Source organism: Hyalella azteca, unplaced genomic scaffold, assembly GCF_000764305.2.
Source record: "Hyalella azteca isolate HAZT.00-mixed unplaced genomic scaffold, Hazt_2.0.2 contig8990, whole genome shotgun sequence".
Lineage (NCBI taxonomy): Eukaryota > Metazoa > Arthropoda > Malacostraca > Amphipoda > Hyalellidae > Hyalella > Hyalella azteca.
The window spans coordinates 204133-215919 of record NW_025939071.1 but is presented as its reverse complement, the minus strand read 5'-3'; positions in this window follow the sequence as shown (position 1 = coordinate 215919).

Genomic DNA, 11787 nt, shown 5'->3' with positions numbered 1-11787 from the left:
AAATTATTGTATTATATTTTTAATGAAGACCCACTCTCTTGTACAACCTTATTATTCAAAACAGACCACATAAGGGAAAAACAGTGTTAAATTTGTCAGTATTTCAATTTGAAATAGGTAATATTTATAGCTGGATAATTGCAATTTTTCAGTTAGATAGTTAGAGTTCAGTTAGACTTGACTTCCCTGATTTTCGGATTTTCCCTAGTTTATAAATTTCGTTGTGCACGATGTGCATCTGCATACGTTGGAATGACGTAACGGAACCTTTGCTCTAGGGCCGCTGAGCATAGCGGGAAGAGTTATAGGACTGGGCAGTTACTATCGCGCCCTCCTCATTCGGCTGTGCGCTTTCACGCCGAACAGTGCAATGTTCCAGTGTAAGATACTGGCTTTAAGGTTTTAGCTTCTGGTTCTTGTGCTTTCAATCTGCATAGTTTAGAATAATTGTATATTTTTAAAGAGGAGCCTATTTTAAATGCAGCCTTTAGTTCTTAACCACTACAAATTGTAAATAGATAGGTATTTGCTTTATTGCTCTGCCTTTTGACTGCAAATTTAGACTTTTAACTTCTGAATTTTTTCTTTTGAATCTAAACTTTATTAACTTCTGATTGCATTTGTATTCTAGATTTATCGAACTGAAGCTGGACTCCGAAACGTTTTCAATAGATATATGTTGAATTTTTGTGGAGGTTTCTTCGTTTTTTAATTTCTAGTGAATCTTCTATTCAAGCTATCTAGCGACATTGATATTTCCTGATTTTCTTATAGAAATTCTTCTACAGCATTCTTCTCCAGGAACGCTATGAATTTAATAACTAGAATGTTATATATACTTTTATTGGAGATTACTAAAATGAATATAATGCGAATTTGCTTTCAAGTTCATGGTTAATTTGCAATTTAGGCACTCGGTCGATATTTCAGTTTCCAAACTTTGATATACGTAGCAGACTCTTTCGCTCAGTCCTCAAATGTTTAAGAATTTTTTTCAGAAACACACGCACTTTATTTCTCTTCCTTTGTCAGCCCATGAATTACACAATTGGAATCCTCAACAGACTCCCTACCACCGCAGCTCCTGTTCATATGGAAAAAAATGTCGTCTCTGCGATTCGGAGCGAAATGAGTGAGGTAGATGTTGAATTTNCCATCAACAAATATTCTAACTCATGTGTGGATAAAGGGCTCAACAAAATCTTATAATTTACTATTGATGTATGTAAGTAATTGCATTTGTGATGATCCGCTTCAAACTTGGATAAATAAATATACAGTCAATATTTATTGATGCTTTCAAACTAAAGTATTCAGTTACAGATTTTGCCTGAATTATTCGAGTTTTCTTAAATATTAGCGAGATAAAATCGCAATCAATACGTTCATGTCGCGTGATTTTTCTCACCATTGACGACTGTGAAAACAGACATTCTTCTTACCACAGCATAGCCGTACAGTCCGTGTTGGTGATCATTGTGAGGCACACAGTCCGTGCAGGTGATCATTGTGAGGCATACAGTCCGTGCATGTCATCATTGTGAGGCACACAGTCCGTGCATGTCATCATTGTGAGGCACACAGTCCGTGCATGTCATCATTGTGAGGCACACAGTCCGTGCAGGTGATCATTGTGAGGCACAATTTATTAATGGGAGATTGGACAAGTTTCTTTCACTTATATCTCTTTTAACATTACTGTTCTAAGATAATGGTCTCTTCGAAGATAATGGTTTTGCTCCTGGACGGTTCAGATTATCAGCCCTAACTACAACGTCTGTGCCAGAATAAAGATTGACTGCTTCTCTGCCGATACTCAATTTTTGGAGCTTGGAGCATAATTACTTGATTGTTTTTATTTATATTTTTTATTATATATTATTACTATTTTATCATTTTTCTCAGAAAATATTATTTTCCACAGAGAGCACGGACAAAAAATAATTACGATTTGAATAATTGAAAACATTATGCAGCGAAAACATAAATAAACATGAATTCTAGTTCGAATTATTAAAAACATCATGCAGTTTACATCGTTGTAGTGTAGTCCGTGCAGGACTGCACTACAATGACGTAATCTCGATAGGACTGTTAGTGTGTTGAGCAGCGAAGTTTAGAGAGGACACTACACATTAACAAAGTTGAAAGCGAGTGCGTCGGACTCAAGTGAAACATGGAAGACGGTGTGTACTCTATATAGCAGGGTTTTTCCTGGTTTTAAAACCATAATAAAAGGGGTTTTCATGGTTTTAAAACCATAATATAACGCATTTTCATTGTTTTAAAACCATAATATAAAGGACTCACAAGAGCCACCTGGCCTACGCAACTTGTATAAATGCAATCATTATTGTATTTAGTATAAGCTTGAAGTAAGCTTTGGCAAGTGCATTGCAGGAGATATCTATTCTAATAGTTCACGAGCGTTGAGCATTGAAAAAAACAACATTTTCAAGTTTTGAATTCAGAATTAGTTGAACCTAATTCTATTATATTATAAGTTATTTTTAGTACATGTTTAATAATAATTTACACGTATAAGGTAAGCAGCGATGCGTGCAAATCATTCAACGCTGAAAACACTAGTCTTCACACCGTCATTGCCTTGCGTGCTCATCGTCAGCTTGTTTCACAGCTTCAGCCCTAGAATGATTTTTACATGGACGCTGGGCGACTCAAGGTATAGGCTACTAGGCCCGGACTAGCAACTGGAAAAAAAGTTCGCGCTATTGGAAACGTGCGACATATAAGCGTCAACGGAAAAGCCATTTTAGGACTGAAGATATGAAACAAGCTGACAGATTGTCGGTTTGTTTCATAGCTTCAGCCCTTGAATGATTTTTCCATGGGCGACTCAAAGTACATCCTCAAGGTACATACAAGGCCCGGACTAGCAACAGGAAAAAAAGGCCGCGTTTTTGAAGATGCACAACATATAAGCGTCAATGGAAAAACATTTTAGGACTGAAGATATGAAACAAGCTGACGGATGGTCGGTTTGTTTCATAGCTTTAGCCCTAGAATGGTTTTTTCGTTGACGCTGATATGTTGCGCATCTTACCATAACGCCGAATGTCGAGCCTATATACTCCACGGTGTTGTTGATACCAACGCAATATCTGCTGTAAAATTTTGAATGCTTCTGAAATTTTGGGATAAAACCCTTTTAAAAACAAAACTTTTCATGTGCTTTATTATGCAAAAAATGAACTCGAATATTTCGTTCTTTCGTTTTGCTGAGAGCTCTTACATTTACCAACTGTTAATTTTTTCATTAATTTGTGATTAAAAATTGTAGCTCGAATTCGGTATTCCCTGGTGGCTGCCAGAAGTAGCTAAAGCTCATATGGATGGCAGCTGTCGCCAATATGTTTAATTCTTGAAGTTTTATATCCTATACATGCTAACTTACATCAAAAACTGCTACAAAACAGGTTCGAGTTGCTCATGCTCAAAGTACACTTTCGGGACTCATAATTTTTCAGTGAATTGTCGGTTCAACTTTACGTAGAAGGAATTAGGCCTGAGATAGTTACAAGTTGAATTTCATCGTATTAATTGTGTGTAGTCTTCGTTCGCTTCTAAACGTTTATTGAGACTCAATCGTTCGCTCTAAACGTTGAGACTATTGAGTTTAAACGTTTATTAACACTAGTTATTGTTTAAATATAACTTCGGAGACTTGTTTAATAGCCTCTATTGTGTTTCATGATACTAGATTAATTCTTAACCTGTGGTAAATTTTATATAATATAAACCGGGTTATAGTATATTATATTATATAATGTTAAATATATATAAAACAAGAAAATACATACATATTTTAAATAATTTAGAAATATATAATAAAATCTATAGTAATTTTCTCTTGAGATCAAAAATTCGTATTTAAAAACCCTTGAATACAAAATTTGTACTCGTTTAACATTGAATAACATTGTGTGTGCATCTGCGATAGGGTTTATGTTTTGGAAACGGCGGGTAAAAATATACTTAATAATCAGCAACGTTATTCAATTCATATAAACTCACAATAGACGATTCATTAAATACCAAAAAAAGATAGTTGGAAAACGTCGACCGATTCTCTCATGCAGTACTACTCACCTTAAAGTATCTGACTTATTATTTAAAGAAATGTGTTGCCAGATCTGTTGCACTCGTGAATTACTTTGTAGCTCACTTCTGTAGCTTGTCTCAAGCGCATTTGTACGTAGCGAAGGCGCCAGCAGAAGCCATTGAACAAATGGAGATGAAGCAACCAAGCTTCAACTCTCGCAGGCACCGTGGGCTTCTTTCCAAACAATGCGATGCCGAGGCAGCTGCAAGAGATGAAGCCTGCGAGTGGCACAGACTTGCATCAGCTTACGGCCGAAGCAACGGGCTCTATATTTTATCTGAAGCTTTATTTTTTTGAGATTTTGAGCTTTATTTTTTTATCTGAATTTTCGGTATGAGCGCAGTTTTACTTTAGAAAAATGTTGATATAGTAGCAAAGTATTTGTGAATAATGATTTAGAATGAATGTTTTGTGTTTGCAGCATCAAAGAGCAATATTCAAAACGCGGGAGCGATATTCCATTCAACAACATGGCAGACAGAGGAGTTTCAAAAGTGTTAACTCCGTAATCATGCCCCCAACCTTTCTATCCAGCCCGCCTTGTTGACATTCTTAACATATAATTTATTACCAAAATAAAATTCCAACTAGTATTAGAAGTAAGACTTTGTATCTTTTGGGGTAAACTCCAAATATTTTAGTTACGAAATTGTTCCATCAGACATCATCTTCTATTACACCCTCGTTCACTTGTCGTACATCAGCTTTGGTCAGTCCGAACATTCGAAGGGGAAATTAAATTTGCTATCTAAATTGATTTCGAAAACAGACTCTCCATCAGTTACGATGGAGATGCCTCCTTTTGTGAATTATTATTGCTTATTAGGAGACGCAGCATTGTGTGTAGTAATCTTAATAATATAGCAGTATTACTGTTTAATAAGACAAGATGCTTAATTGTTCTCGCGTTAGCTAATCTCACGTTATGCTCCATGACAGTGCACGACACTTCAACATCCGCCTAGCACTTCCAGACGTCTGCTCTCATAGTCTCGTTCAAATTGAATGATTAAACGTCGTGAGATGTGTTGCTCTAATGCAAACCTCCGTACGACCAGCTACTGAGTTGTCTTGTAATTTTCCTTCGGAATCAAATGGAGACCTGGCATAAGCTTTGTTAATTTTCACCTGACCATTTAACGAATTTATTGTTGATTGAAAAAGTACCTGCAAAGCTTCTGACGTATCAATCTTCTCTTAATAAAATGAAGTAATTTAGTTTCAGATAAAAAAATACTGTTTTGTTAACATAAATTAGAGAATCGATTGACTTCCAAGTATTTATTTCAATACCACCATATTTCACAGAGGAGAAACATTCACTAAATCGTTTATTTCGTCCAACGCTTGATCCCTCTCAATCCCTTCAGAATGCTGCAATACATTTTGCGATTTTGGCATCGTATATTAGCTAATAAATCCCTGCTGAGTGCCAAAGAAACGTGCAATAAGTTAAGGATTTGCATTTCGGAGTCACAAATCACTTCTTTTATTCGCGGCCCTAGTGAATGCAAGGGCACTTGAACGGTTTTTGTTCGCACGTACGCAAAAGCCTCGGAACGATGCGCAGTCCAAACGTATACGTTCCATACCTCGATGGTTTTGCGCTGGAAAATTAACATAAAATCATGAGTTACCACATAATATTTTGAATAAGCAGAATCATAACTACTTATTTTTCAGATGACAGAAGTTAATCCACACCTGGTATGAATGAATGTTGCTATCCTCGAGTTTTTATGCAATGCGGGAAGTATGTTAAAAAATAAAAAGACTTCTCCGAAAGTTATGTCGACAAACTTATCACTGTGCTGTAGCATTGCTATGTATCTAATTTGTCTTGATCGCTTCGGAAACATGGGCAGTACAGTGAAGTTCTGGAGCTAACAAATTAAGTGATCAAGGAGCTGAAAACTTGATGTAAAATTCGATTATTAATTTTTTATTTTTACTCTGACGACTTGATTGATGTCAGGCACAATGTTTTCACGCTAATTACAGGCCATTGCAGTGATTGCATCATTACGAAGTTCTCATTTATTGTCCTAACATTTGCGTTATCGCCACTAAAAGTGAGTTGTTAGCTCACTCCAAATGTCCTAAGGTAATTAATTCTCAAGTTTTTGTCACATGCGGCGCCGGCTCATCCTATGTGCTGTTGCATTTGCTTGTGCTTCACGTTATTACCGGAAAAACATTGCTGTGACCCTTTGACTCAACTTCTCAGACAAAATATCGCAATCCTACATCCGTTCCATCAAAATTAGTGGGGAAAATAGATTCCATTTACTTTATGCCACTCATGCATTTCAGAAACCTTAAAAATATAAGTCTGGATATTTCTGAACTAGTCTGAGAACGTCCTTTAATTTTTGTGAATTTATTCATTAATTGGTCTATCCCATTAGTTTTATGCAGTCAGTCATAAAAAATATATTTTGTATGTAAAACATCAAGTCATAAATACTAGATCAAGCGTTTCATATTGATTCTTTCTGTGAATCAGAAATAAAAAACTCTAAAACTTTAACAGAAATTTCTACCCCATATAAATTATATATGTTAAATCTCTTATGAAAATGCTTATTTTGACCTCATAGTCAAAATTGACCTCATAGTCATTCATAAAGCAATATGGAAATAAAAATAAATACAGTTTTAAGAAATAAATAAAATTTCAACTCGTAAAAAACGCTGGGTGTACAAGTCGTTAATTACAAGTCATTTTCGTCTAATTGAATATTAAAATATAATTCAGACCCCTATGACTGGCTGACCAGAAAAATGCATGTTATGTAAGTAAAAAATTTATGACGTTGAATCATATATATATAGTCATTTTAGGAATGGCCATACGAGGACTTATTGCATTCAATTTGACCATACTAGGATTTATTGTTTTGGATCGAGTGCTCTTATACTTTGGGCTTCAGGAAATTCCCGCTATTTTTCCGCGTACCGGGAAATCAAATTTTGAAGCAGCAGCGCCATCAATGATGCCCCTACATCCGCCAACGGGAACTGGTACAAATATCAACAGCTTTAAACAAATATTTTATTTATGCATCATCGCTCCTGACATCCATTCTTGCTCTCCACAATTACGAGATGAAGTCTTGTGGCTTATTTTTGATAGTCGTTAAACATTTTCGATCTCTCGCATGGCGCTAACAATGACCGCCGCAGGTTAAAATGTTTAGACAGAATTTTTTGGAAGAAACATATTCTTTAATAGATATTTTTGTTCACTCAACAAGCGATTCTTTGAGTATATAATTTATCAATATTTACAAATTATTGTATTATATTTTTAATCATGATGCACTCTCATTTACAACCTTATTATTCAAAACAGGCCACATTAGAGAAAAACAGTGTTAGATTTTTCAATATTTCAATTTTAAATATGTAACATTTATAGCTGGATAATTATTGTTTTTCAGCAAGATACTTGAAATATATATTTTTAGATCCTTGTTGTAAGTCTTTAAGGTCGTAGAGGGCAGTAATGAATACACGTTTTCGTAGATGCTTATTGACTGGTTCCTGGATATCAATACAAAAACATAGCATAAAAATAAATCGAAAAAACCATATATAATGACAATTTTCATATTCTTAGCAAATCAGTTAAATAAGCAATCAAATTTTACCAAATTACTGGAGATTCGGCACGTGCATATAGCTCAGCTGACAGACGTCTAATAACTGAGTTGGCGAACACAAGAAAGCTTATAATATTATACACAATATTATATAAATATTTGTACAATTTTTCAAGGTTATTTTTTATTACTTTCAGCTACTTTATTCCATTAAATTTTTCATTTTAATTCATTTTTAGCTGCATTTTCATCAATTTTTAGTTACATACTGGTAAAATTTTAAGCTATGTACTGTATGTGTTCATTCAATACCATGATTATTGAATTGTGAAGCGTTCAAAAATCCCTCGAGAAATTGTGAAGCGCTCAAGAATCCCTCGAGAAATAGTGAAGCGCTCAAGAATCCTCGAGAAATTGTGAAGTGCTCAAGAATCCCTCAAGAAATTGTGAAGCGCTCAAGAATCCCTCGAAAAATTGCGAAGCGCTCTAAAGACTTGACTTTCCTGATATTTGGATTTTCCCTAGTTATAAATTTAGTTGTGCACGATGTGCATCTGAGTACGTTGGAATGACGTAAGCAACCTTTACTCTAGGGTCGCTGAGCATGGAGGGAGGAGTTATAGGACTGGGCAGTTACTATCGCGCCCTCCTCATTCGGCTGTGCGCACTCACGCCGAACAGTGCAACGTTCCTGTGTCCAACACTGACTTTATGGTTTTAGCTTCTAGTTCTTTTGCTTTTAATCTGCATAGTTTAGAATAATTGTATATTTTCAAAGAGAGACCTAGTTTAAATGCAGCCTTCAGTTCTTATCCACTAGAAATTATGAATAGATAGGTATTTATTTTATTACTCGGCCTTTTGCCTGTAATATAAATTTTTAATTACTGAATTTTTTCATTTGAATCATTATAACCTTCTGATTGCATTTGTGTTCTAGATTTATCGAAGTGACGATGAAACTCCGAAACGTTTTCAATAAAGATATGTTGAATTTTTGTGGAGGTTTCTTCGCTTTTTACTTTTTTGTGAATCTGCGATTCAAGTAATCTAGTGACATTGATATTTCCTGATTTTCTTAAAGAAATTCTTCTACAGCATTCTTCTCCAGGAACGCTATGAATTTAATAACTAGAATGTTATATATACTTTTATTGGAGATTACTAAAATGAATATAATGCGAATTTGCTTTCAAGTTCATGGTTAATTTGCAATTTAGGCAATCAATCGATGTTTCAGTTTCCAAAATTTAATATAGTAGCAGACTCTTCCGCTCAGTCCTGAAATGTTCAAGAAATTTTGTTCAGAAACACACGCACTTTATTTCTCTTCTTTTGCCAGCACATGAATTACACAATAGGAATCCTCAACAGACTCCCTGCCACCGCAACTCCTGTTCATATGGAAAAAAAATGTCGTCTCTGCGATTCGGAGCGAAATGAGTGAGGTAGATGTTGAATTTTAGAAGCTCCTGCCCCTGCAGAACCAAGTGAGGTCGTCCGTCCTAGCGAAACTCCATCGCTCATTTTTGTATACAATTTTCTTGTCGGTGTCACAAAAACTGTAGTGAATATTAGACGGACTTCCTCTGCCGGTCTGCTACGAAAGTGTACAGAATGAAACGATGAAATGCTTTCATCTCGGGCGAAATATTTGACACGGGCTGCAACGAAAAAGAAGCTCATAATTTTGCCGAGGAACGAGGCTTGTAAAAATTCAAATTTATGACCTCTAAGATTATAGCAATATCTTTTAGCGCTTATATGTTGTGACAAATTTCATTACACTTGTGCAACTTTGACCAAAAACATCTCGTTGTGCAACAAATGGCATTTGAATGCAATTTTCAATTTTTACGCTAGTCTTTTTATAATATTGCTGATTCCTGCCAATTTCAATTTACTGAACATTGTGTTTCTCATTAAAATGATAACTCGACGCAAACAAGACGAAATCTATTAAAAATTAACAGCGGCGTAATGTTTCATGCGCCGCATGCACGCGATGTTTCACGCGCTACACGCACGCCATGCTTCATGTTGGGTTAGGAGGCTGTCGGCGCTCTGTCACGCAAATTAATAAAAATTAAGGTCGGATTTTTTATAGGCCTACGGGGTAACATGAGGATTACAATGTTTAGTTGACGGAAATACGATTCAAACACAGTTAATTTGGAAGTTGGAAGCAAATTTCAGAAGAAAAAAAAATCGAACTTACGTGATTCGAGAAACTTAATTTATCCTGTTTGCTGCCTCAACAACTAAGCTTGCATTTAAATTTCATTGGATATCGATTTATTAAATTGTAAAGGTACGCCATTTTGATAATGATGAATTGAGCGAATGCTTAATTAAAGTAATTAATCACCAGTGGAGGCGAAAGGCCTGTCATAGGCTTTCGTATGATGGCTACAATTAAAGAGGCTAGGTAGAAAATAAAAAAATTTAGCCCCTATATTCCTGAGCTCATAAATTTTCCAGCCGTGAACAAGATTTTCATAATGCAGCGAATCGGGAGTATATGCGTGCTTCGATTTGTTCATTAGACTGTTAATAACTGTTAAAAGTGAACATTTTCCCACGATCAGTACAAATATTCCTTAAAAACTTTTGTAGGAAGATTTTTATTTACTCTAAGATTGTGAGAAATGATTCATGTAGCGCATGATGGTACCACAATTATATTTATACGAGTAATCAGTGATGGGAAGAACCAAGCATTTTTTAAGTTACCATTAACAAATATTCTAACTTATGCGAGGATAAATTGTAAGTAATTGTATTTATGATCATCCGCTTGAAACTTGCATAAATGAATATACAGTCATTATTTATTGATGATTTCAAACTTCAGTACTCCGTAGCAGATTTGGCCTAAATTTATTTGAGTTTTAATAAATGTTAGCGCGATAAAATCGCAATCAATGCGTTCATGCCGAGTGATATTTCTCACCATTGAGGACTGTGTGATCACACATTCTTCTTACCACAGCATAGGCGTACAGTCCGTGCAGGTGATCATTGTGAGGCATAATTTATTATTGCCAGAATGGAAAAGTTTCTTCTACTTAGATCTCTTTTAACATAACGGTCTCTTATAAGATAACGGTCTTGTTCAGATTATCCTTTCCAACTACAACGCATGTGCCAGAATGAAGATTGACTGCTTTTCTACAGATGATCAATTTTTGGAGCTTGAAGCATGATTACTTGAGTATATTTTTATATTTTTTATCATCTATTAATACAATTTTATTATTTTTCACAGAAAATATTACTTTTCACAGAGCGCACAGACAAAGAATAATTACGAGTTGAATAATTAAGAGCATTATGCAGCGAAGATCAACGTGGATGCAATTACATAAATAAACATGAATTCTAGTTCGAATTATTAAAAACATCATGCAGTTTACATCGTTGTAGATACAGAGCTGTGACGTAATCTCGTGTTGAGCGGCGAAGTTTAGAGAGGACACTAAACATTTGTAAAGTTGGAGGCGAGTGTGTCGAACGCAAGTGAAACAAGCTAGGAAGGCGGAGTGTACTCAATATATAAGGGTTTTTCCTGGTTTTAAAACCATAATAAAAGGGTTTTTCATGGTTTTAAAAGAATAATATAACGCATTTTCATGGGTTTAAAACCACAATATAACGCATTTTCATTGTTTTAAAACCATAATATAAAGGACTCACAAGAGCCACCTGGCCTACGCAACTTGTATAAATGCAATCATTATTGTTTCTTCGTTCGCTTCTAAACGTTTATTGAGACTCAATCGTTCGCTCTAAACGTTGAGACTATTGAGTTTAAACGTTTATTAACACTAGTTATTGTTTCCAGCCTAGAGTTTCTTCAACTTTTTTTTAGAATATCCTGTATCTTTGCTCCATATTACGGTTGCATATCATGTTGGGCGTCTTTGGTCGATGTTTTTACAATTTATTATTATTATTCTACGATTATTATTATTCTAATATTATTATTATTCTATCATGGCGTTTGGTTCAAACGAACTTCGAGGGTAGGTTACACTTGAGTTTCATAACAATTGAAAA